The following is a 26307-nucleotide window of genomic DNA, read 5'->3' on the forward strand; positions in this document are numbered from 1 at the left end:
ATTTTCACAATAAGAATATAGGTATTATTCATATAGTTAAAAATTATTTCCTCACATAAAAATTATTATATTATTAGTCCCATTTATAAGGTCATCATATGACTGCACACAAAAACACAGTAGTATATACTAGAGCCTTCTAGAGCACACCAAAACACTCTATCCCTTCAATACTTATTAGCATCTCCCTTTACTCTGTGAATGGATCACACTATTTTTAAAGGTACAATTCAATAATTTTTAGTAAATATACAAATTTGTGCAGTCATCATCACAATCCAATTTTATAAAGTTTCTATCAATCAAAATAAATTCTTTGTTCCCATTTTTAGTCAATCCCTGTTCCCATCCCCAGACACAGGCAAACACTTATCTACTTCCCCATCTCTACAGATTTGTCTTTTCTGGATATTTCATATTAATGGAGTTATACAATATGTAGCCTTTTGTATCTGACTTCTTTCACTTAGCTGAATGTTTTCAAGCTTCAGCCATGTTGAAGCATATATCAGTACTTCATTCCTTTATATGGCTGAATAGTATTCTGTTGTTTAGATATACCACATTTTGTTTACCCATTCAACAGTTGATGGACATTTGGGTTGTTTTCAGCTTTTGGCTAATATGAATAATGCTGCTATGTCTATGTGAGGATATATGTTTTCAGTTATCTTGAGTAGATTCCCAGGAGTGAAATTGCTGGGTCATATGGTTAAGTTTATATTTAATTTTAAGAAATTGCAAAAATTATTCTCTAAAGTGTTTACACCATTTTACTTCTGCACTAGTAAAGCACATGGGTTCCAGATTTTCCATATCTTTGCCAACATTTGTTATTGTCTGTCCTTTTCATTACAGTCATTCTAGTCAGTGTGAAATAGTATCACAGTGTGAGCTTAATTTGATTTCCCTAATAACTAGTGCTGTTGAACATATTTTCATGTGCTTATTAGTCATTCATGTATCTCCTTGGTGAAATGTGCATTCAAATATTTTTTCATTTTAAAAAATTCTTACTCCTGAGTTGTAAGACCCATTTATATTTTCTTAATAAAAGTCTTTTATTGGATATATGATTTGCAAAAATTGTCTCCCAGTTTGAGGTTTCTCTTTTCATTTCTTAATGGTGTATTTTAAAGAGGATAAGTTTTAATTTTTATAAAGTCCAGTTGCTCATTTTTTTCTCTTTCTTTTTAAAATTTTTATTGCAGTATAGTTGATTTACAATGTTGTGTTAATTTCTTCTGTACAGCAAAGAGACTCAGTTATATATATATTCTTTTTCATATTCTTTTCCATTATGGCTTGTCACAGGATATTAAATATAGTTCCATGTGCTATACAATAGGACTTTGTTGGGGTTTTAAAAATATTTATTTATTTAGGCTGCACCAGGTCTTAGTTGCAGCATGTGGGATCTTTTAGTTGTGGCACACATGTTCATAGTTGTGACATGAGGGCTTCTTAGTTGAAGCATGCAGACTTCTTAGTTGTGGCATGAATGTGAGATCTAGTTCCCTGACCAGGGATTGAACCCAGTCCCCCTGCATTGGGAGCTCAGGGTCTTACCCACTGGACCACCAGGGAAGTCCCAGGACTTTGTTGTTTATCCAGCCTATAATAGTTTGCCTCTGTTAATCCCAAACTCCCAATTCTTCCCTCCCCTACCCCCTCTCCTCCTTGGCAACAACAAGTCTTTTCCCTATATCTGTGAGTCTGTTCTTGTTTCGTAGGTATGTTGATTTACATAGTATTTTAGATTCCACATATAAGTGATATTATATGGTATTTGTCTTTCTGACTTACTTCACAATCTCTAGGTCCTTCTATGTTGCTGCAAGTGACATTATTTCATTTTTTGTTTATGGCTGAGTAGTATTCCATTGTATACATGTATCACATCTTCTTTATCCATTCATCTGTCAATGGACATTTAGGTTGTTTCCATGTCTTAACTATTGTAAATAGTGTTGCTATGAACATAGGGGTGCATGTATAGTTTTGTCTGGATATATGCCCAGGAGTGGGATTGCTGGATCATATGGCAACTTTATTTTTAGTTTTTTTAAGGAACATCCACACTATTTTCCATAGTGGCTGCACCAATTTACATTCCCACCAACAGTGTAAGAGGGTTCCCTTTTCTCCACATATCTTCAGCATATGTTATTTATAGATTTTTAATGATGGCCATTCTGGCTGTTGTGAGGTGGTACCTCATCATAGTTTTGATATACCTTTCTCTAATAATTCAGGATGTTGAACTTTTTTTCATGTGCCTATTGGCTGTCTGTATGTCTTCTTTGGAGAAATGCCTATTTAGATCTTCTGCCCATTTATTGATTGGATTGTTTTATTGTTGTTGAGTTGTATGAGCTGCTTGTATATTTTGGAAATTTAGCCCTTGCTGGGTGCTTCACTTGCAAATATTTTCTCCCATTCCAAAGGTTGTCTTTTTGTTTTGTTTATGGTTGCCTTTTCTGTGCAAAATCTTGTAAGTTTGATTAGGTCCTTTTTAAAAAAAATTTCTATTGCCTTGGGAGACTGACCTAAGAAAACATTGGTATGATTTATGTCAGACATTGTTTTGCATATGGTTTCTTCTAGGAGTTTTATGATGTCATATTTTATGTTTAAATCTTTTAGCCATTTTGAGTTTATTTTTGTGCATGGTGTGAGGGGGTGTTCTACCTTTATTGATTTACATGCAGCTGTCCAACTTTCCTGGCACCACTTGCTGAAGAGACTGTTTTTTCCCCATTGTATATTCTTGCCTCCTTTGTCAAAGATTAATTAACTGTAGGTGTGTGTGTTTTTTTTTGGGGGGGGAGCTCTCTATCTGTTCCATTGATCGGCATGTCTGTTTTTCTGCCAGTACCACACTGTTTTGATTACTACCACTTTGTAGCATTGTCTGAAGTCTGAGAGGGTTATACCTCCTGCTTTGCTCTTTTTCCTCAGAATTGCTTTGGAAATTCTGGGTCTTTTATTGTTCCATATGAACTTTAGAATTATTCATTCTAATTCTGTGAAAAATGTCATGGATAAGTTGATAGGGATCACATTAAATCTGTAGGTTGCTTTGGGTAGACTAGTAATTTTAACAATAATTCTTCCAGTGCAAGAGTATGGGATGTCTTTCTATATCTTTGAATCATCTTTAATTTCCTTCATTAATGTTTTATAGTTCTTAGAATATAAGTTTTTCACTTCTTTGGTCAGGTTTATTCCTAATTATTTCATTTTGTTGGGTGCCATTTTAAAATGTATTTTTTTACATTTCTTTTCTGATATTTCATTGTTGGTGCAAAGAAATGCAACCAATTTCTATATGTTAATCTTGTATCCTGCTACCTTGCTGAATTCGTTTATTTATTCTAGTAGGTTTTGTGTGGAGTCTTTGGGGTTTTCTATATATAGTATCATGTCATCTGTGTATAATAAAAAAATTTACCTCTTCCCTACCAATTTTCATAACTTTTATTTCTTTTTCTTGTCTGATTGCTGTGGATAGGACTTCTAATCCTATGTTGAAGAGAAGTGGTGAGAGTGAACATCCTTGTCTTGTTCCTGATTGTAGCAGGGAGGCTTTAAGCTTTTCACTGTTGAGTATTATATTAGCTGTGGGATTGTCATAAATAGCTTTTATTATGTTGAGATATGTTCCCTTTATACCCACTTTTGTAAGAGTTTTTATCATAAACGGATGTTGAATTTTATCAAATGCTTTTTCTGCATCTATTGAGATAATCATGTGAATTTTGTCCTTTCTTTTATTGATGTGGTTATCACATTGATTGATTTGCCTGTGTTGAACCATTCTTGTGACCCTGGGATGAATCAGACTTGGTCATGGTTTATGACCTTTTTTATGTGTTGTTGGGTTCAGTTTGCCAATATTTTGTTGAGAATTTTTGCGTCTATATTCATCAAAGATATTGGCTTGTAATTTTCTTTTTTAGTGGTGCCTTGTCTGGTTTTGGTATAAGGTAACAGTGGCTTCATAGAAGTCTTTGGTAGTGCCCTCCTCTTCAGTTTTTTGGAAGAGTTTGAGAAGGATCGGTATAAGTTCTTCTTTGTATGCTTGGTAGAATTCCTCAGTGAAGCCATCTGGTCCTGGACTTTTGTTTGTTGGGAGGTATTTTTACTAAAAATTTGATTTCATTTCTAGTGACTGGGCTGTTCAAGTTATCTATTTCTTCTTGACTCAGTTTTAGTGGGCTGTATGTTTTTAGAAACATGACCATTTCTTCTAGGTTGTCAAATCTGTTGGCATAAAATTGTTGATAGTATTCTCCTATGGTTTTCAGTATTTCTGCAGTATCAGTTGTGATTTCTCCCCTTTCATTTCTTATTTTGTTTATTTGGGTCTTCTCTCTTTTCTTCTTAGTGAGCCTGGACAGAGGTTTGTCAAATTTGTTTACCCTTTCAAAGAACTAGCTCTTGGTTTTATTGATTTTTTCTATTGTTTATTAATCTCCATTTTATTTATTTCCTCTTGACCTTTATTATCTCTTTCCTCCTGCTGACTTTAGGTTTTGTTTGTTCCTCATTTTCTAATTCTTTATGGTGGTGGGTTAGGTTGTTTTATTGAGATTTTTTTTTTCTTAAAAGAGGCCTATATTGCTTTGAACATCCCTCTAAGAACTCCTTTTGCTGCATCCCATAAATTTTGTATAGATGTATTTTCATTGTCATTTGGCTCAAGGTATTTTTAAATTTCTTCTTGAATTCATCTTTGACCCATTGTTTTTTTTTTTTTTTTGGGCCTCAGACATATCATGTTATTCCAATTTTTTTTTTTTTTTAACATCTTTATTGGAGTATAATTGTTTTACAATAGTGTGTTAGTTTTCCCTCTACAACAAACTAAATCAGTTATACATACACACATGCTCCCACATCTCCTCCCTCTTGCATCACCCTCTCTCCCACCCTCCCTATCCCACCCCCCCAGGCGTGACCCATTGTTTTTTAATAGCAGTTTGTTTATTCTCCATGTAATTGTTTTTTTCTCTTTCTTTTTCTGTGGTTGAATTCTAGTTTCATGCCGTCATCAGAACATATGCTTGAAATAATTTCTATACTTTTAAATTTGTTGAGGCTTGTTTTGTGCCCTAGTATGTGGTCAATCCTAGAGAATGTTCCATGTGCACTTGAAAAGTATGCATATTCTGCTGTTTTTGAATGTAATATCCTGAAGATATCAATTAAGTCTAACCATTCTATTGTATCCTTTAGGATCTCTGTTGCCTTATTGATTCTCTGTGTAGACGATCTGTCCATTGATGTGAGTGGGTTGTTAAAGTCTCCTACTATTATTGCATTCCTGTCAATTTCTCCCCTTATGCCTGTTAGTATTTGTTTTATATATCTGGGTCCTGCTATATTAAGTGCATATATGCTGATGAGTGTAAAATCCTCTTCTTGTATTGATCCCTTTATCATTATACAGTGTCCTTCTTCATCTTTCTTTATGGCCTTTGTTTTAAAGTCTATTTTGTCTGATATGAGTATTGTGACCCCTGAGTTCCTGTCATTTCCATTAGCATGAAATATCTTTTTCCATCCCCTCACTTTCAATTTATGTGTGTCTTTTGCCCTAAAGTGGGTCTCTTGTAGGCAGCATATTGTAGGCTCTTGTTTTTTTATCCAATCTGCCACTCTGTGTCTTTCGATTGGAGTCCATTGACATTTAAGGTAATTACTGATACATATGTATTTATTGACATTTTAAAGTTTGTTTTCCTGTTGATTTTATATTTCTTCTTTTTCCCTTTTTTTCTTTTGTTTTTCCTTTTGTGGTTTGATGATTTTCTTTAGTATTATACTTGTGTTCTCTTCTGTTTGGTTTTCATAAATATTTGATATCGTATGTTTTTGACTTGTGGTTATCCTGTTTTTCAAGTATGTTAACCCCTTCCTATCTCTATGTGCCTTAGACTGGTAGTCATATAGGCTCAAACACATTCTAGAGAGAAAAAAATGTGCATTTTCTTACTCTCCTCCCCCACATTTCATGATTTTGATATCCTCCTTTACATCTTCATGTTCATCTTTTTGCTGTTCATTGTGGTTATCATCACTTTCAGAGAAATTAATTTTTTTAAATCTGTGTACTGGCTTATCTAAGTAATTTACTTTCCAATCATGATTTTCTCTTTCTTATAGATTCTCACTTCTTTTCTATTTAAAGAAGCCCTTTCACTATTTCCTTTAGGATAGGTTTAGTGTTGCTTTATTCTTTTAGTTTTTGCTTGTCTGAGAAATGCTTCATCTCTCTTATTCTAAATGAAAATCTTGCTGGGCAGAGTATCCTAGGTTGCAGATTTTTCCCTTTCAGGACTTTAAATATATTTTACCACTCTCTTCTTGTCTGCCACATTTCTGTAGAAAAGTCAGCTGTTAGCCTTATTGGGGTTCCCTTATAATTAACTCTTTGTCTTTCTTTTGCTGAACTTAGAATCCTCTTTTTAACAGTTCCCAATTTTATTATATGTCTCTGTGTAGGTGTGATTGAATTTATCTTGTTTGGGACCCTCTGTCCTTCCTTCACCTAGATATCTGTTTCCTTCTTTAGGATTGGGAAGTTTTCAGCTATAATTTTTTCAAATACAGTTTGATCCTCTTTTCTCTTTCTTTACCTTCTGGAATCCTTATTGTGTGTAGATTGGCATGTTTTATATTATTCCATAGATGTGTTATATTGCTTTCATTTTTTGCTTCCTTATGACTTTTTAAATTAATTTTTATTGGAGTATAGTTGATTTACAATGTTGTGTTAGTTTCTGTTGTACACCTAAGTGAATCAGTTATACATATACATATATCCACTCTTTTTTAGATTATTGTCCCATATAGATCATTAAAGAGTATTGAGTAGAGTTCCCTTTGCTGTACAGTAGTTTCCCTTTAGTTACCTATTTTATATGTAGCTGTGTGTATATCTCAATCAAAATCTCCCAATTTACCCCTACCTCCTTTCCCCCTTGGTAATCATAAGTGTTCTTTGTAGATCTGTGACTCTATTTATTTCTGTTTTGTAAATAGGTTCATTTGTACCATTTTAAAATATTCCACATATAAGCAATATCGTATGATATTTGTCTTTGTCTGTGCTTTCACTTTTTTCTTTCTTTTTTTTTTTTTGCTGTCCTCTTTGGGTTACTTCCATTATTCTATCTTCCAGGTCACTTATTCGTTCTTCTACATTATTCATTCTGTTAGTCATTGTCTTTAGCTCAGCTTTCATCTCTGCAAATGAGTTTTCTAATTTTTCTTGGTTCCTTTTTATAGTCTGTAGTTCCTTTTTACAGTTTTCTGCATTTCTGTCAATAACCTTTCTTAAGTCCTTTAGTATTTTCATTATCTCCTTTTTGAAATCAGTGTCTGTTAGACTGCAGAGGTCTGTTTTATTGTTTGTTCTTTAAGGGGAATTCTCTTGGTCTTTTAACTGTGAGTGGTTTGTCTGCCTCATTTTACTTATATTTCTCTTACTCTGTGAATTTTTGAGAAATAATTATCTACTGTGCTCTTGGAGGGTGATTTATATGTGGGGGCATCCCTGTGTAGCTTGTGTGTGTTTAATATATTTGGTGCAAGCGCTGTTATTAGTATAGATGCCTGTTGCCTCTTTCCTCAGTGTGTGCTGATTGTTATGCCCTTGATAGAGGCTGTGCGGATATGGCAGCTGGTGCTGGGTCCTGGGGTTCTTGGTGGCCATGATGGCTCAGGCACACCCCCAGAGCACAAGATGGCATCAAAGACAGGTCAGGACCATTCCTGGAGACCCAGAGGGAGGCAGTGGGGGCTCATGATCACTGCTGGCATTCAAGAGTCCAGCAGTTGCTCACAACCAGAGGGTCAGATGCAGCAGTGGCTTGCCACACTCCTGAAATCTATGAGGGAGGCAGCAGCAGCTAATGACTGCTCCTGGCATCTGGGAAGGTGGCTGGTGGCAGCAGCTCCTGATGACTACTGAAGTCTGTGAGGATAGCAGAAGTTCATGACTGTGGGGCAGCAGCAGCAGCTCACAACGGCTCCTGGTGAGTGGGTGGGCAGTGGCAGCAGCTTGTGATTGCCCCTGGAGCCCAAGCAGGTGGTGTCCTGCCCCATGAGAGTGCACCCAGACAGGAATAAATTCTACAATGGCGGGTTCTGATGCTATCTTCTCACACCCTCCAAACAATGGCACCTGATGACCCAGGTGGCATGGACTTGCCCTGCATACACCATCAGTGGAGGTTGCACCAGTTTTCAGCACCCCCAGGCTGTTTCCTCACAGCCAACCCCAGTTCCCTCCCTGGGTCTGATCTCTGAAGCCCAAGTTCCAGCACCCAGCCCCCACTTGCGCCAGCTGACTCGTGTCTCAGGCTGGAGAGTGCAGGGCAGTGGTTATGACTGTCTGTGTAGTTCTCTTTCTGCTCTGGGTTCTGAAAACAGGCTGATGCATTCTGCTCTGAGACTCTGAAGCTCATCTGTCTGGGCTGATATCCCACCAGGAGCTTCCCAGGGTACAGGAACCTCTTCTCTTTCACAACTCCCTCCCAGGGGAGCAAGTCCCATCCCGATTCCTTTCTCTCTTGTTTTTCTTTTTTCCTACCTGGTTATGTGGAGATTTTCTTGCCCTTTCAGCAATTTGAGGTCTTCTACCAGTGTTCAGTAGATATTCGTGAGAATTGTACCACATGTAGATGTATTTTTGAGGTCTTTGTGGGAGAAGGTGAGCTTCACCTCCTACAACTAGCCATCTTGATTGCTCTCCAGAAGAGAATTTTGAAGTGGCCCTTAAAGGACATGAATTATTTTGATAGTGTCAACTGTAAATTGGCATTTGCCACTTACCTCTACAAGGATTAAATTATGTGCTGCTGCAGCTACTGACTTTCAACACCCCCTGAAAGGAGTTCAGGTGGAGAGCAGAAATGAGGCACTCTGTTCTCTGGAAAAAACTGGCAGAACAGGTCTTCAGATAGTTTGACATTTTTAGGAGTCGATTTTATGAGCCCAATTCTTGTATCTCCTCATATCTAGAAAAGCACTAAAATCCTTCATGATAACATCTCCTCCTCGTGATTAGCAGTAACCTGAATGAGACTAGCAGAAACCTTCTGTAAAAAAATATATATGCTTCAGGGAGATCAGCTCAGTGCTTTGTGACCATCTAGAAGGGTGGGATAGGGAGGGTGGGAGTGAGGCACAAGAGGGAAAGGATATGGAGATATATGTATACATATAACTGATTCACTTTGTTATACGGCAGAAACTAACAACATTGTAAAGCAATTATACTCCAATAAAGATGTTAAAAAATATGTGCTTGATTGCATGTATTACCCCTTCAACAAAATCACATATATACTTACCTACCCCCTGCCTCTTTGGAGGAGTTTCTCAGAGCTATCTGAAATGTTGTGTCCTGGGCTTCAGTCCTCATTTTGCCCCAAAAAGAACTTAACTCACAACTCTCATGTTGTGCATGTTTTTTAAGTCAGCAATAGTACGGGGTTTTGTTAACCTAATGCTTGTACACTTTAAATCTGGTCATTAATTAAAACTGCCTTCCACTTCCCCTCCCATACCTCATGTTCAGTTATTCTTAATTAGTCAAGATTTACTGTGTGATGCTATTTAAAAATTCATTGTTTGGTATGCCTTCCTAGAAAGCCATAAGCAAGAAGTGCTCTCTAGTTGGGCTTGAAGACATTTGCTTTTCCATGTGTATCTGTGGAATCAGCATGAAGGAAATAATTTTAATGTTTGGAAAAGCCATCTTCCAAGCCATAGAATTCCCCATGATTTCTAGTTGTTTGTCTTTATAGTTTTATTCAGCAGAATCCCTCTGATTTTTCTTAATTTCATAGAATATTAGAATTAGAAGTATTGTAAAAATAACGTAGTTCACCTTCCCACTGCATTTTTTCAGAGGGGGTAATTGAGGTCTAGAGAGACTGTGTCTTGCCTCAGATTAGGTACCTATTTTGAAGAAAACTACCTGTTGGATGGTTGAAAGAAACTAGTTTCCTTGCTTAATTCAGTAGCTAGTTTTTGAGCTTGTTGAAGTGAATCCTGAAAAAGTTCTTATTCTTTGTATTAGGATTTCCAAGGAAATTAGTATAACAAAAGACCCAGGCAAACCTTCTAAGAGACACTGATTCTTCACCATGTTTTCATCATGAATAACTTAATCTGCAACAGATCTTAGAATTTATCTAATATATCACTTTGCCTCTTGTATGTATGCAGGTGAATTCAGATAAGGGTATTGTATATCACCCTTCTTCTTAAAGATTTACAGATGTAACTATCAATGTCTTACATAATTCACCTATTTTAGAGCTGAATCACTTTCCTTCCTCAAGTTTTCCTCCTGCAAAGTAAATCTCATTACTCTTGTTCTGTCTTTGCTGAGTGTGAAAAGAGTTAGATCCTGTCCTTCTCATATGATAGTGTCTCAAAGGAATGTTTGTTGCTAACTGACTTTTACTTATTTGCTTAGCATTGACTCTGCCTACATAACAACCTCCTGCTTGAATTCTGGGTGTTTGAGCCTCAAGGATTAACAAGAGGTCACTGTTTGCTGAACTTGTTGATATGCTCTAGAGGAATAACATTAGTCTTATGTATACAGCAATAACACACTAATAGATATATGCATCTCTTTAATTCAGGAGTTTAAATAGGACTCACACCTATCATCTGTTCTGCATTAGGCTGAAGATATCTATTTATGCAGATGGAAATTTTGGTCTCAGTTCCTAATTTCTACCTCTGAAGAGGTTGCTTGTTTTCTCCTCATACTCTGTGGTCTTGCACTAAGGAAAGTGGTATCTTCAGCCCTCCTTACTATAAATCAACCATTTTCCAACAATGTAAGGATTGATACTATCCCTTGTAATCACATATGGGTGAAATAACAGTTTAATAACATTTAAAAAAATTTTCCTGCCATTTATCTATTGAAAGTGAGAGGGAAGGGAAATCACTTTAAAAAGAGATAACTTTGGGCCTAATGTCCCATTCTTCATCAATGACTGGGTGGTTTGTACATAAATACGAAATCAAAACATTTTTGACCCGGAAGAAACCTCCTCAAGGATTATGCAGTTCAACCCTCTTATTCACTTATGATGAAACTGAAGACTGAAAACATGACATGGCTTGTTTAAAATCACAGTGTTAGCTGGGGACAGAGATGAGGCTGAAACTAAGGTCTGCTAATGCTTGGATTATTTTTCATGGTACAATGAGAGAGAAGTCTGTCACATAAAGTTCTTGGGACTATTGAAGATAATAAGGATAGCCTGAGGAGAAGAATTAACTGTTCTATCTCCTACATCAGGAAAAGAGAAACAACTTATGTTTTGGTAGAATAGATAAAGTTAGTAATAAGGTAGAAAATTCTAATACTTAATTTTTTTAAATTAAAAAAAATTTATTGGAGTATAGTTGCTTTACAATGTTGTGTTATTTTCAACTGTACAACAAAGTGAATCAGCTATACATATACATCTATCCCCTCTTTTTTGGATTTCCTTCTCATTTAGGTCACCACAGAACATTGAGTAGAGTTCCCTGTGTTATACCATAGGTTCTCATAGTTACCTATTTTATACATAGTATCAATAGTGTTTATATGTCAATCCCAATGATACTTTTCTTTCTAATCAATACCTTAAAAATCAGGCCAGGTACCTAAACATTTTGAATAGGTTTGGTTGAAGGTCGTTATGAGAGAAAAAGAACCCTTCTTCAAGAAGCCTTGAAGAATTATTTCCAATTAAGGCACTCAGACCTTTATTTGCTTTGAAGTTGATTCTTAGGTTTGCCTGAAATATATAGTCCTGAATTCATGTGAAGTGAAACAAATTTTTCACAGTCCCACAAGGAACACATTAGTTACCTTAAAAATCCCAACCTCTTTTATTACTTTTGCTGGTATCTTTTTGCAGCTTCACATTTGCATATTTTCTCTACAGACACATCTGATACTTTGATTTTCTCCCAGGAAAAGGAACCCAGTAAATAATATGAAAAGGAAAAATAAAATGTTAGATGACGAATGTTATGATCCAAGAAAGTTTAATTGACTTCAGTTATTATCTTTCTTACATTTATAAAATATCTTCCTCTGAAATTCTCTGGTGACAGATATTTCCCAATGCTTTACAAAGGACTTTCAATACTTACCATTCTTGTATCTGTCTAAAACGAACATGCTATTTGTATAGTTTCTCCATCTTAACTATGATACAGATCCTCCTCTGCTGGTTTTAGTGATTGAATCCATGTGTGATGTCCCATTTTGGAACATACAGTTTCTAATTATTTCCTCATTATTTACATCCCTGTTTATAAAACAAACTCTTGATAAAACAAGCAAGTTATCTGCATTTTGCCAGTTGTGAGCTACTTTGTCCCCTAGCAAAGGCATTTAGCCTTGTACAGTTCCTTTCATCACTTTTCTCTCATGTTTCTGATCTCATAGCATGGCTTTTTAAAATAAACAAATGGACATTTATACACATATATATATATACTTAAGAATGTTGCAGAAGCCATACAAATGAGGAAAAGGTACAAAATCAACAATTCAATTTATGGCTGAATAATTCAGATAAATATTCAGAACTTAATTTGGGTAGAGCTTCAGGTTTCTGTCTTGGATCTATGATTAAAAAGCAACCTATAATTACTGAAAGGATACTAGAATGGGAGTCAGAAGCTAAGAATTTGAGTCTGTGCTCTGCTTCATACTAAGCACGTGGATTTCAATGAGTCACATTTTTCTGAGACTTAGTTTTAATGGGTGTGTATTGGTGAGGGAGGGAGGAGACACAAATAATCTCTGAAGTTCTCCTTTTCAGAGAAGGTAGGGAGTGGATCAAGCTATCATTTTAACATATGGTGATTTTTGCCTCTCAAACCTAGAATACATGGTTTAACCCAGTTACATATTGCTTTAATTGAAATTTACTAGTACATTTTTTTTTTTTTTGCAGTACGCGGGCCTCTCACTGTTGTGGCCTCTCCTGTTGCAGAGCACAGGCTCCAGATGCGCAGGCTCAGTGGCCATGGTTCACGGGCTTAGCTGCTCCGTGGCATGTAGGATCTTTCCGGACGGGGGCACAAACCCATGTCCCCTGCATCGGCAGGTGGACTCTCAACCACTGTGCCACGAGGGAAGCCCTACTAGTACTTTTTAAAGGATATCATAAATAACATTGCAATAATAAATTAAATTGATGGGGTTTTGATGCTTGCACGTATGCACATATATTGTCTGTCTTCGTATAGGGACAATAGAAAAGTGCCTTGGGAATGAAAGAGCCTTAAATGTTAAACTTTCTGTGACATATGGAAGTGTCATTGAATCTTGTACAGTTTCTGGGTAACAATCACGGACCTTATATTTGAAAAGAGACAATTATGTCTTATAGTTATTCACTTCCCAGGAAAGAACTACAGAATGTCTTAGACAACAGGCCAATAAAGGTGAAATAGAAATAAAAGATTTCAGAAATAGTAATAATCCCTTATATTTTATTGGTTTCTTTCCTCTATTAGGCTCAAACCCATCTGGGGAATAGAAAACTTTGTAGGATGGAAAACAAGACCACAAATGGTTAGGTAGTTTGTCTAGTTACACAGCCTGTCCTTGGCAAATGTAATTTGAACCATTGTCTCTTGCCTTCTCTATGACCTAAGACAAGATTTTGGTATGTGAATTAGAGTGGCTGACTCCAGCATTGCAATAGAGACACACCTGTTTGCAAATGATGTTGTACAAATCAATTAGATAATTTAAATAATGTGCACTAATAAACAATTGCATCACTTCCAAGATGCTTGCAATACATTATCTCATTTTATCTTCACAACAATCTGTTGTAGTAATATCCGAAATTTTTTTAAGTTTTAATTAGAGATTGTGGACAAAGACAGGTACTTTAGATTCAGGCCATTATAAGCACATACCTGCTCCTCAAGATTAATGCTTCCTTTTCTATTTCTGGCCACAGCACAAAGCTTCTAAGTTACTTCGTTGCCTCCCATTACTTGGTCCAGAAAGCTATAATTTCATTTCTTGCTCCTTCTATGCCTATCTTTTTGCCATTTTCCCAAGACCCTATTTCCTTCCTTATTTATGTATTTTATGCAATTATTCATTCAATATATGGTCAACAATTCTCTGTGTCACTACAATGCTAAATCCTGATAATTAAAGAACTAAATAGACATTTCTCCAAAGAAGATATACAGATTGCCAACAAACACATGAAAGAACGTTCAACATCACTAATCACCAGAGAAATGCAAATCAAAACTACAATGTAGTATCACCTCACACAGGTTAGAATGGCCATCATCAAAAAATCTACAAACCATAAATGCTGGAGAGGGTGTGGAGAAAAGAGCACACTCTTGCACTGTTGGTGGGAATGTAAATTGATACAGCCAATATGGAGAACAGTATGGAGGTTCCTTAAAAAACTACAAATAGAACTACAATACTACCCAGCAATCCCACTACTGGGCATATACCCTGAGAAAACCATAATTCAAAAAGAGTCATGTACCACAATGTTCATTGCAGCTCTATTTACAATAGCCAGAATATGGAAGCAAACTAAGTGTCCATCGACAGAGGAATGGATAAAGAAGATATGGTACATATATACAATGGAATATTACTCAGCCATAAAAACAAATGAAATTGAGTCATTTGTAGTGAGGTTGATGCACCTAGTGACTGTCATACAGAGTGAAGTAGGTCAGAAAGAGAAAAACAAATGCAACATGCTAACACATATATATGGAATCTAAAAAAAAACCAAAAGGCTCTGAAGAACTTAAGGGGAGGACAGGAATAACGACTCAGATGTAGAGAATGGACTTGAGGACATGGGGAGGGGGAAGGTTAAGCTGGGATGAAGTGAGAGAGTGGCATGGACATATATACACTACCAAATGTAAAATAGACAGCTAGTGGGAAGCAGCCACATAGCACAGGGAGATCAGCTCGGTGCTTTGTGACCACCTAGAGGGGTGGGATAGGGAGGGTGGGAGGGAGGGAGATGCAAGAGGGAAGAGATATGGGAACTTATGTATATGTATAGCTGATTCACTTTGTTGTAAAGCAGAAACTAACACACCACTGTAAAGCAATTATACTCCAATAAAGATGTTTTTTAAAAGTGTATGCAGCTACAAACCAATATCTGTCATGAAAATATATGCAAAATGCTTTATAAGATATTAGCAATCAAATCCAACAGTATATAAACATAATTATTACACCATGACTAAGTGAGACTTATCCAAGGTATGAAAAATTGGTTCAATATTTGAAAATCAATTAATAAAATCTAACACATCAACAGACTAAAGAAGAAAAATCATATGATCATATAACTATATCAATGAATTCGGAAAAAAATATTTGAAAAAAATTCAATACCGCTTTAGGAGAAGATGGCGGAAGAGTAAGACGCGGGGATCACCTTCCTCCTCACAGATACATCAGAAATACATCTACACGTGAAACTTCTCCTATAGAACACCCACTGAACGCTGGCAGAAGCCCTCAGACCTTCCAAAAGGCAAGAAACTCCCCACATACCTGGGTAGGGCAAAAGAAAAAAGAATAAACAAAGACAAAAGAATACGGACGGGACCAGCACCAGTGGGAGGGAGCCGTGAAGGAGGAAAGATTCCAACACACTAGAAGCCCCTTCGAGGGTGGAGACTGCGGGTGGCAGAGGGGGAAAGTTCAGAGCCCCGGAGGAGAGCGCAGCAACAGGGTGTGGAGGGCAAAGTGGAGAGATTCCACAGAGGATCCGTGCCGATTAGCACTCACCAGACGGAGAGCCTTGTCGGCTCACCCGCCGGGGCAGGCGGGGCTGGGAACTGAGCCTCGGGAGGATCCCAGGGAAAGGTCTGCAGTTAGCAGAGTGAAAACAGCCTGAAGGGGTTAGTGCACCACAGCTGGCTGGGAGGGAGTCTGGGAGAAGTCTGGAGCTGCCAAAGAGGAAGAGAGCTTTTCTTCCCTCTTTGCCTCCTGCTGCGCAAGGAGAGGGGATTAAGCGCACCACTTAAAGGAGCTCCAGAAATGGGCGCAGAGCTGCCTAAGAGACAAGAGATTTTTTCTTGCCTCTTCGCTTCCTGGGGTGCGAGGAAAGGGGATTAAGGGCACCGCATAAAGGAGCTCCAGAAACAGGCGTGAGCTGTGGCTGTCGGCACGGACAACAGAGACGGGTGTGGGACGCTAGAGTTGCTGCTGCCCCCACCAAGAGGCCTGTGTGCGAGCACAGGTCACTCTCCACACCACCCCTCCTGGGAGCCTGTGCAGCCTGCCACCGCCAGGGTCCCGGGATGCAGGGACTGCTTCCCCGGGAAAACACATGGTGCGCCTCGGGCCGGTGCAGAGTCATGCCGGCCTCTGCCACCGCGGACTCGCCCCACATCCGTGCCCCCCCACCCCGTGCCGGAGTGAGCCAGAGACCATGAATCAGTTGCTCCGTTAACCCCGTCCTGTGTGAGCAAAGGGCAGACGCCCTCAGACGACCTACACGCAGAGGCGGGACCAAGACCAAAGCTGAACCCTGGGAGCTGTGCGAAAAAAGAGAGGGGGAAGTCTCTCCGAGCAGCCTCAGAAGCAGCGGGTTAAAGCTCCACAGTCAACTTGAAGTGCCCTGCATCTGTGGAAAACCTGAATAGACAGCGAAATATCCCAAGTTGAGGAGGTGGACTTTGGGAGCAAGATATACAATTGTTTTCCCCTTTTTCTTTTTGTGAGTGTGTATGTGAGTGCTGCTGTGTGAGATTTTGTCTGTATAGCTTTACTTTCATCATTTGTCCTAGGGTTAGACCGACCCAGGGTTTTGTTTGTTTGTTTGTTTTTTGGGTTTTTTTTCCTTTAATAGAAATTTTTCTTCTTAATAATTATTTTTTTAATTTTAATAACTGTATTTTAACCTACTTTATTTTGTCTTCTCCCCTTTCTTTCTTCCTTTCTTCCCTCCTATCTTTTCTATTTCCCTCCTTCCTTCCTTCCTTCCTTTATTCCCTCCTTCCTTCCATCCTTCCTTTCTTCCTCCCTCCTTTCCTGTCTTTATTTACTCCTTCCTTCCTCCCTTCCTTTCTTCCTCCCTCCCTTCCTTTCTTCCTTCCTTCCCTCCCTCCCTCCTTCCTTCCTTCCTTTCTTGCATTTCTATTTTTTTTCTCCCATTTGTTTTGAGCCATGTGGATTAAAGGCTCTTGGCACTCCAGCCAGGTGTCAAGGCTGTATCTCTGAGGTGGGAGAACCAACCACAGGACACTGGTCCACAAGAGACCTCTCAGCTCCACATAATATCAAATGGCGAAAATCTCCCAGAGATCTCCATCTCAACACCAAGACCCAGCTTCACTCAAGGACCAGCAACGAACAGTGCTGGACACTCTACAACCAACAAAGAGCAAGACAGGTCTACAGCCCCATCCATTAGCAGAGAGGCTGCCTAAAATCATAATAAGGATACCAACATACCCAAACACACTACCAGACGTGGACCTGCCCACCAGAAAGACAAGATCCAGCCTCATCCACCAGAACAGAGGCACTAGTCCCCCCAACCAGGAAACCTGCTCAACCCACTGAACCAACCTCAGCCAATGGGGACAGCCACCAAAAACAGTGGGAACTACGAACCTGCAGCCTGCAAAAAGGACACCCCAAACACAGTAAGATAAGCAAAATGAGAAGACAGAAAAACACACAGCAGATGAAGCAGCAAGATAAAAACACACCAGACCTAACAAATGAAGAGGTAATAGCCAGTCTACCTGAAAGAGAATTCAGAATAATGATAGTAAAGATGATTCAAAATCTTGGAAATAGAATAGACAAATTGCAAGAAACAGTTAACAAGGACCTAGAAGAAATAAAGAGGAAGCAAGTAACGATGAGCAACACAATAAATGAAATGAAAAATACTCTAGATGGGATCAGTAGCAGAATAACTGAGGCAGAAGGACGGATAAGTGACCTGGAAGATAAAATAGTGGAAATAAATACTGCAGAGCAGAAGAAAGAAAAAAGAATGAAAAGAAATGAGGACAGTCTCAGAGATCTCTGGGACAACATTAAACGCACCAACATTCGAATTATAGGGGTCCCAGAAGAAGAGAAAAAGAAAGGGACTGAGAAAATACTTGAAGAGATTATAGTTGAAAACTTCCCTAATATAGGAAAGGAAATAGTCAACCAAGTCCAGGAAGCACAGAGAGTCCCATACAGGATAAACGCAAGGATAAACACGCCAAGACACATAATAATCAAACTTTCAAAAATTAAATAAAAAGAAAACATATTAAAAGCAGCAAGGGATAAAAAACAAATAACACACAAGGGAATCCACGTAAGGTTAACATCTGATCTTTCAGCAGAAACTTTACAAGCCAGAAGGGAGTGGCAGGAGATATTTTAAGTGATGAAGGAAAAAAACCTACAACCAAGATTACTCTACCCAGCAAGGATCTCATTCAGATTTGATGGAGAAATTAAAACCTTAACAGACAAGCAAAAGCTAAAGGAAGTTCTCTAAGCAAGAAACATAAGAGAAGGAAAAGACCTACAAGAACAACCTGAAACAATTAAGAAAATTGTAATAGGAATGCACATATCAATAATTACCTTAAATGTAAATGGATTAAATGTTCCCACCAAAAGACACAGACTGGCTGAATGGATACAAAAACAGGACCCATATATATGCTGTCTACAAGAGATCCACTTCAGACCTAGGGACACTTACAGGCTGAAAGTGAGGGGATGGAAAAAGATATTTCATGCAAATGGAAATCAGAAGAAAGCTGGAGTAGCAATTCTCATATCAGACAAAATAGACTTTAAAATAAAAACTATTACAAGAGACAAAGAAGGACAGTACATAATGATCAAGGGATCGATCCATGAAGAAGATATAACAATTGTAAATATTTATGCACCCAACATAGGAGCACCTCAATATATAAGGCAAATACGAACAGCCATAAAAGGGGAAATCGACAGTAACACAATCATAGTAGGGGACGTTAAACCCCACTGTCACCAATGGACAGATCATCCAAAATGAAAATAAATAAGGAAAAACAAGCTTTAAATGATACATTATACAAGATGGATTTATTTGATATTTATAGGACACTCCATCCAAAAACAACAGAATACACATTTTTCTCAAGTGCCCATGGAACATTCTCCAGGATAGATCATATCTTGGGTCACAAATCTAGCCTTGGCAAATTTAAGAAAATTGAAATCATATCAAGTATCGTTTCTGACCACAACGCTATGGGACTAGATATCAATTACAAGAAAAGATCTGTAAAAAATACAAACACATGGAGGCTAAACAATACACTACTAAATAAGGAAGTGATCACTGAAGAAATCAAAGAGGAAATCAAAAAGTACTTTGAAACAAATGACAATGGAGACACGACGACCCAAAACCTATGGGATACAGCAAAAGCAGTTCTAATAGGGAATTTTATAGCAATACAATCCTACCTTAAGGAAAAGGAAGCATCTCGAATAAACAACCTACCTTTGCACCTAAAGCAATTAGAGAAGGAAGAACAAAAAAAACCCAAATTAGGCAGAAGAAAAGAAATCATAAAGATCAGATCAGAAATAAATGCAAAAGAAATGAAGGAAACAATAGCAAAGATCAATAAAAGTAAAAGTTGGTTCTTTGAGAAGATAAATAAAATTGGTAAACCATTAGCCAGACTCATCAAGAAAAAAAGGGAGAAGACTCAAATCAATAGAAGTAGAAATGAAAAAGGAGATGTAAAAACTGACTCTGCAGAAATACAAAAGATTATTAGAGATTACTACAAGCAACTCTATGCCAATAAAATGGACAACCTGGAAGAAATGGACAAATGCTTAAAAATGCACAACCTGCCAAGACTGAACCAGGAAGAAATAGAAAATATGAACAGACCAATCACAAGCACTGAAGTTGAAACTGTGATTCAAAATCTTCCAACAAACAAAAGCCCAGGACCAGATGGCTTCACAGGCGAATTCTATCAAACATTTAGAGAGAGCTAACACCTAACCTTCTCAAACTCTTCCAAAAGATAGCAGAGGGAGGAACACTCCCAAACTCATTCTATGAGCCCACAATCACCCTGATACCAAAACCAGACAAAGACATCACAAAGAAAGAAAACTACAGGCCTATATCACTGATGAACATAGATGCAAAAATCCTCAACAAAATAGTAGCAAACAGAATCCAACAGCACATTCAAAGGATCATACACCATGATCAAGTGGGGTTTATTCCAGGAATGCAAGGATTCTTCAAAATACACAAATCAATCAACGTGATACACCATATCAACAAACTGAAGGAGAAAAACCATATGATCATCTCAATAGATGCAGAGAAAGCTTTTGACAGAATTCAACACCCATTTATGATAAAAACCCTGCAGAAAGTAGGCATAGAGGGAACGTTCCTCAATATAATAAAGGCCATATATGACAAACCCACAGCCATCATTGTTCTCAATGGTGAAAAACTGAAACCATTTCCACAAAGATCAGGAACAAGACAAGGTTGCCCACTCTCACCACTCTTATTCAACCTAGTTTTGGAAGTTCTAGCCACAGCAATCAGAGAAAATAAAGAAATAAAAGGAATCCAAATAGGAAAAGAAGAAGTAAAGCTGTCACTATTTGCAGATGACATGATACTATACATAGAGAATACTAAGGATGCTACCAGAAAACTACTAGAACTAATCAATGAATTTGGTAAAGTAGCAGGATACAAATTTAATGTGCAGCAATCTTTGGCATTCTTATACACTAATGATGAAAAATCTGAGAGTGAAATTAAGAAAACACTCCCATTTACCATTGCCACAAAAAGAATAAAATATCTAGGAATAAACCTACCTAAGGAGACAAAAGACCTGTATGCAGAAAATTATAAGACACTGATGAAAGAAATTAAAGATGATACAAATAGATGGAGAAATATACCATGTTCTTGGATTGGAAGAATCAATATTGTGAAAATGACTGTATTACCCAAAGCAATCTACAGATTCAATGCAAGCCCTATCAAACTACCACTGTCATTTTTTACAGAACTAGAACAAAAAATTTCACAATTTGTATGGAAACACAAAAGACACCGAATAGCCAAAGCAATCTTGAGAACGAAAAATGGAGCTGGAGGTATCATGCTCCCTGACTTCAGACTATACTACAAGGCCACAGTAATCAAGACTGTATGGTACTGGCACAAAAACAGAAATATAGATCAATGGAACAGGATAGAAAGCCCAGGGATAAACCCACACACATATGGTCACCTTATCTTTGATAAAGGGGGCAAGAATATACAGTGGAGTAAAAACAGCCTCTCCAATAATTGGTGCTGGGAAAAATGGAAAGGTATATGTAAAAGTATGAAATTAGAACACTCCCTAACACCATACACAAAATAAACTCAAAATGGGTTAAACATCTACATGTAAGGCCAGACAGCATCAAACCCTCAGAGGAAAACATAGGCAGAACACTCTATGACATAAATCACAGGAAGATTCTTTTTGACCCACCTCCTAGAGAAATGGAAATAAAAACAAAAATAAACAAATGGGACCTAATGAAACTTAAAAGCTTTTGCACAGCAAAAGATACCATAAACAAGACCAAAAGACAACCCTCAGAATGGGAGAAAATATTTGCAAATGAAGCAACTGACAAAGGATTAATATCCAAAATTTATAAGCAATGCATGCAGCTCAATAACACAAAAACAAACAACCCAATCCAAAAATGGGCAGAAGAATTAAATAGACTTTTCTCCAAAGAAGATATACAGATTGCCAACAAACACATGAAAGAATGCTCAACATCATTAATCATTAGAGAAATGCAAATCAAAACTACAATGAGATATCATCTCACACTGGTCAGATTGGCCATCATCAAAAACTCTAGAAACATTAAATGCTGGAGAGAGTGTGGAGAAAAGGGAACCTTCTTGCACTGCTGGTGGGAATGTAAAATGATACAGCCACTATGGAGAACAGTATGGAGGTTCCTTAAAAAACTACAATTAGAACTACCATATGACCCAGCAATCCCACTACTGGGCATATACCCTGAGAAAACCATAATTCAAAAAGAGTCATGTACCAAAATGTTTATTGCAACTCTATTTATGATAGCCAGGACATGGAAGCAACCTAAGTGTCCATCAACAGATGAATGGATAAAGAAGATGTGGCACATATATACAATGGAATATTACTCAGCCATAAAAAGAAATGAAACTGAGTTATTTGTAATGAGGTGGATAGACCTGGAGTCTGTCATACAGAGTGAAGTAAGTCAGAAGGATAAAAACAAATACAGTATGCTAACACATATATATGGAATCTAAGAAAAAAAATGTCATGAAGAGATTAGTGGTAGGATGGGAATATAACACAGACCTACTAGAGCATGTACTTGAGGATATGGGGAGTGGGAAGGGTAAGCTGTGACGATGTGAGAGAGTGGCAGGGACATATACACACTACCAAATGTAAATTAGATAGCTAGTGGGAAGCTGCCGCATAGCACAGGGAGTTCACCTCTGTGCTTTGTGACCACCTAGAGGGGTGAGATCGGGAGGGTGGGAGGGAAGGTGACACAAGAGGGAAGAGATATGGGAACATATGTATATGTATAACTGATTCGCTTTGTTGTAAAGGAGAAACTAACACACTATTGTAAAACAGTTATACTCAAATAAACATGTTAAAAAAGATTCAATACCTATTTATGATTTAAAACTATTAGTAAACTAGGAATAGAGGGGAACTTTCTCAACTTGATAAAGAGTATCTACAAAAATCCTACAGCTAACATCATGTTAATGGTGAGAAACAGGAAGCCTTTCCACTAAGATTAGAACACTGCAAGGATATACCCTCTCACCACTCCTTTTCATTATTTTACTAGAAGTACTAGCTAATGTGATAAAACAAGAAAGAACAATAAAAGATATAAAGATTGGGAAAGAGGTTATAAAACTGTGTTTGGGCCTTCCCTGGTGGCGCAGTGGTTGAGAGTCCGCCTGCTGTTGCAGGGGACACGGGTTTGTGTCCCGGTCCAGGAAGATCCCACATGTCACGTAGCGTCTAGGCCTGTGAGCCATGGCCGCTGAGCCTGTGCATCTGGAGCCTGTGCTCCGCTTTGGGAGAGGCCACAACAGTGAGAGGCCCGTGTACCACAAAAAAAACAAAAAAAAAACTGTGTTTGTACACAGATGGCATGATCATCTAAGCAGAAAATTCAGAAGAATCAACCAAAAGCTCCTAGCACTAATAAATTATAGCTAGTTTGCAGGATATACAAGGTTAATGTACAAAGTCAATCGCTTACCAGCAATGAAAAATTTTGAAATTAAACACAATACCACTTACATTAGCAACACCACAACTGAAGTAATTAGGTATAAATCTAGCAAAATATGTACAAGATCTATATGAGGAAAAAAATCTCTGGTGAATGAAATCAAAGAACTAAATAAGTGGAGACATATTCTAAGTTAATATATAGCAATTCTCAATATGTCAAGATGTCACCTCTTACCAGCTGGATCTACAGATTACACACAATCTCAATCAAGATCCCAGCAAATTATTTTGTAGATATTGACAAAGCTATTCTAAAGATTATATGGAGAGGAAAAAGACCAAGAATGGCCAATGCAATTTTTAAGGGGAAGAACAACATCAGAAGACTGACACTACCTGACTTCAAGACTTATTATAAAGCTCCAGTAGTCAACGCAGTGTGATATTGGTGAAAGAATAGACAATGAAATCAATGGAACAGAAGAGAGGTCTCAGAAATAGCCATCCATAAATATAGTCACCTTATCCTTTTTTTTTTTTTTTCGGTATGCGGGCCTCTCACTGTTGTGGCCTCTCCCGTTGCGGAGCACAGGCTCCGGACGCGCAGGCCCAGCGGCCATGGCTCACGGGCTTAGTTGCTCCGCGGCATGTGGGATCCTCCCGGACCAGGGCACGAACCCGTGTCCCCTGCATCGGCAGGCGGACTCCCAACCACTGCGCCACCAGGGAAGCCCCACCTTATCCTTGACAAAGAAGCAAAAGTGATACAAGAGAGAAAATATAGCCATTTCAGCAAGTGGTGCTGGAACTAGACATCCACATGTAAAAAAATAAATTTAGACACAGACATTATGCTCTTCACAAATAATAACTCAAAATGCATCAAAGACTTAAATGTAAAATGTAAGACCATAAAACTCTTAGGAGAAAACCTAGATGGCCTTGGGTAATAGTGGTGACTTTTTAAGATATAACATCAAAGGCACAGTCCATAAAAGAAATAGTTGATACTCTGGAATTAATTAAAATTAAAAACTTATATGCTGAGAAAAAAATGCTGTCAAGAGAATGAAAAGACAAGCCATAGACTGGAGAAAATATTTGCAAAGGATACATCTGATAAATAACTATTATCCATAACACACAAAGAAATATTGAAATTCACAATAAGTAAACAAACAACTTGCTTTTAAAATGGGTCAAAGACTGTAACAGACACCTCATCAAAGCAGATATACAGATAAGTTAAGCATATGAAAATATGCTTCACAACATATGTTATCAAGGAAATTCAAATTAATACAACAATTAAATACTACTACACTTATTAGAACGGCCAAAATCTGAAACACTGAGAAAAACAAATGCAAATAGGATAGCCACTTTGGAAGACAGTCTGGTGGTTTTTTTACTGAAGTAAACATACTTTTACCATAATATTCAACAACCCTACTCTTTGATATTTACCCAAACAGTTGAAAACTTATGTTGACACAAAAACCTGCATATAGATGTTTATAGCATCTTTATTCATAATTGCCAAAACTTGGAAGTAACCAAAATGTCCTTCAGTAGGTGACTGGATAAATCAACTTGGTACATCCAGACAATGGAATATTATTCAGCACTAAAAAGAAATGAGCTATCAAGCAATGAAAAGACATGGAGGACTCTTCAAAGTATATTGCTAAGTGAAATAAGCCAACCTGAAAAGACTACATACAGGCTGTATGAATCCACTTATATGAAGTTCTGGAAAAGACAAAACTATGGAGACAGTAAAAAGATGAGTTGTTGCCAGTGGTTGAGGCGAGGGGGAAGAGATGTATAAATGGAGCACAGTATCCTTTTAGGGCAGTGGAAATACTCTATATGATACTATAACGATTGATACATTTGTCTAAACCCATAGTATGTGCAACATCAAGAATGAATCTTAAGGTAAACTATGGACTTTGGATAATTATGATGTGTACAAGTATATTCATCAATTGTAACAAATATACCAGTCTGGTGGAGGATATTAATAATCGGAGAGGCTATGCATGTAAGGGGGCAGGTCGTATACAGGGAGTATTTTTCTTTTAATTTTGCTGTGAACCAAAAACTGCTCTAAAAATCTTTATTTTTTACTAAAAGTGAATATGATGAATAAAGTTCAAAGATGAATATGTCCCTGCCTGGGAATAATGTGAAAGAGACAGAATTAATGGCTATTAAGTGTGTCAAGTATTAAAACACTGAGTACTACGGAACCTACAGAGGAGCAAAAACTTAACTCTACTTTGAGGCAATGAGAAAGGCTTCCTTTAAAAATTAAAAAGTTGGTAAGAGAGTAAATTCTAAGAATTCTTGTCACAAGGAAAACAATTTTTCTTTTTCTTTTATTTCGAATCTATATGAGATGATGGATGTTTAGTTAGGACTAAACTTATTGTGCCATTCATTGTGTTAATGATGTATGTTAAGTCAAATCATTATGCTGTACATATTAAAATTATACAGTACTCTATGTCAATTATATCTCAATAAAACTGGAAGCAGAGAGGACCTTCAAGATGATGGAGGAGTAAGAAATGAAGATCACTTTTATCCCCACAAATACATCAAAAATACACCTACAAGTGGAATAACTCCTACAGAACACCTATTAAATGCTGGCAGAATACCTCAGACTTCCCAAAAGGCAAGAAACTCCCAACGTACCTTTATAGGACAAAAGAAAAAAACAGACACAGAAGAATAGGGACGGCACCTGAACCTCTGGGAGGGAGCTGTGAAGGTGGAAAAGTTTCCACACGTGAGCAAGCCCATTCACTGGCAGAGATGAGAGTGTGGGCATGGGGAAGCTTCAGAGCCAAAGAGGAGAGTGCAGCAACAGGGATG

Source organism: Kogia breviceps, chromosome X (assembly GCF_026419965.1).
Source record: "Kogia breviceps isolate mKogBre1 chromosome X, mKogBre1 haplotype 1, whole genome shotgun sequence".
In the NCBI taxonomy this organism is placed as follows: domain Eukaryota; kingdom Metazoa; phylum Chordata; class Mammalia; order Artiodactyla; family Physeteridae; genus Kogia; species Kogia breviceps.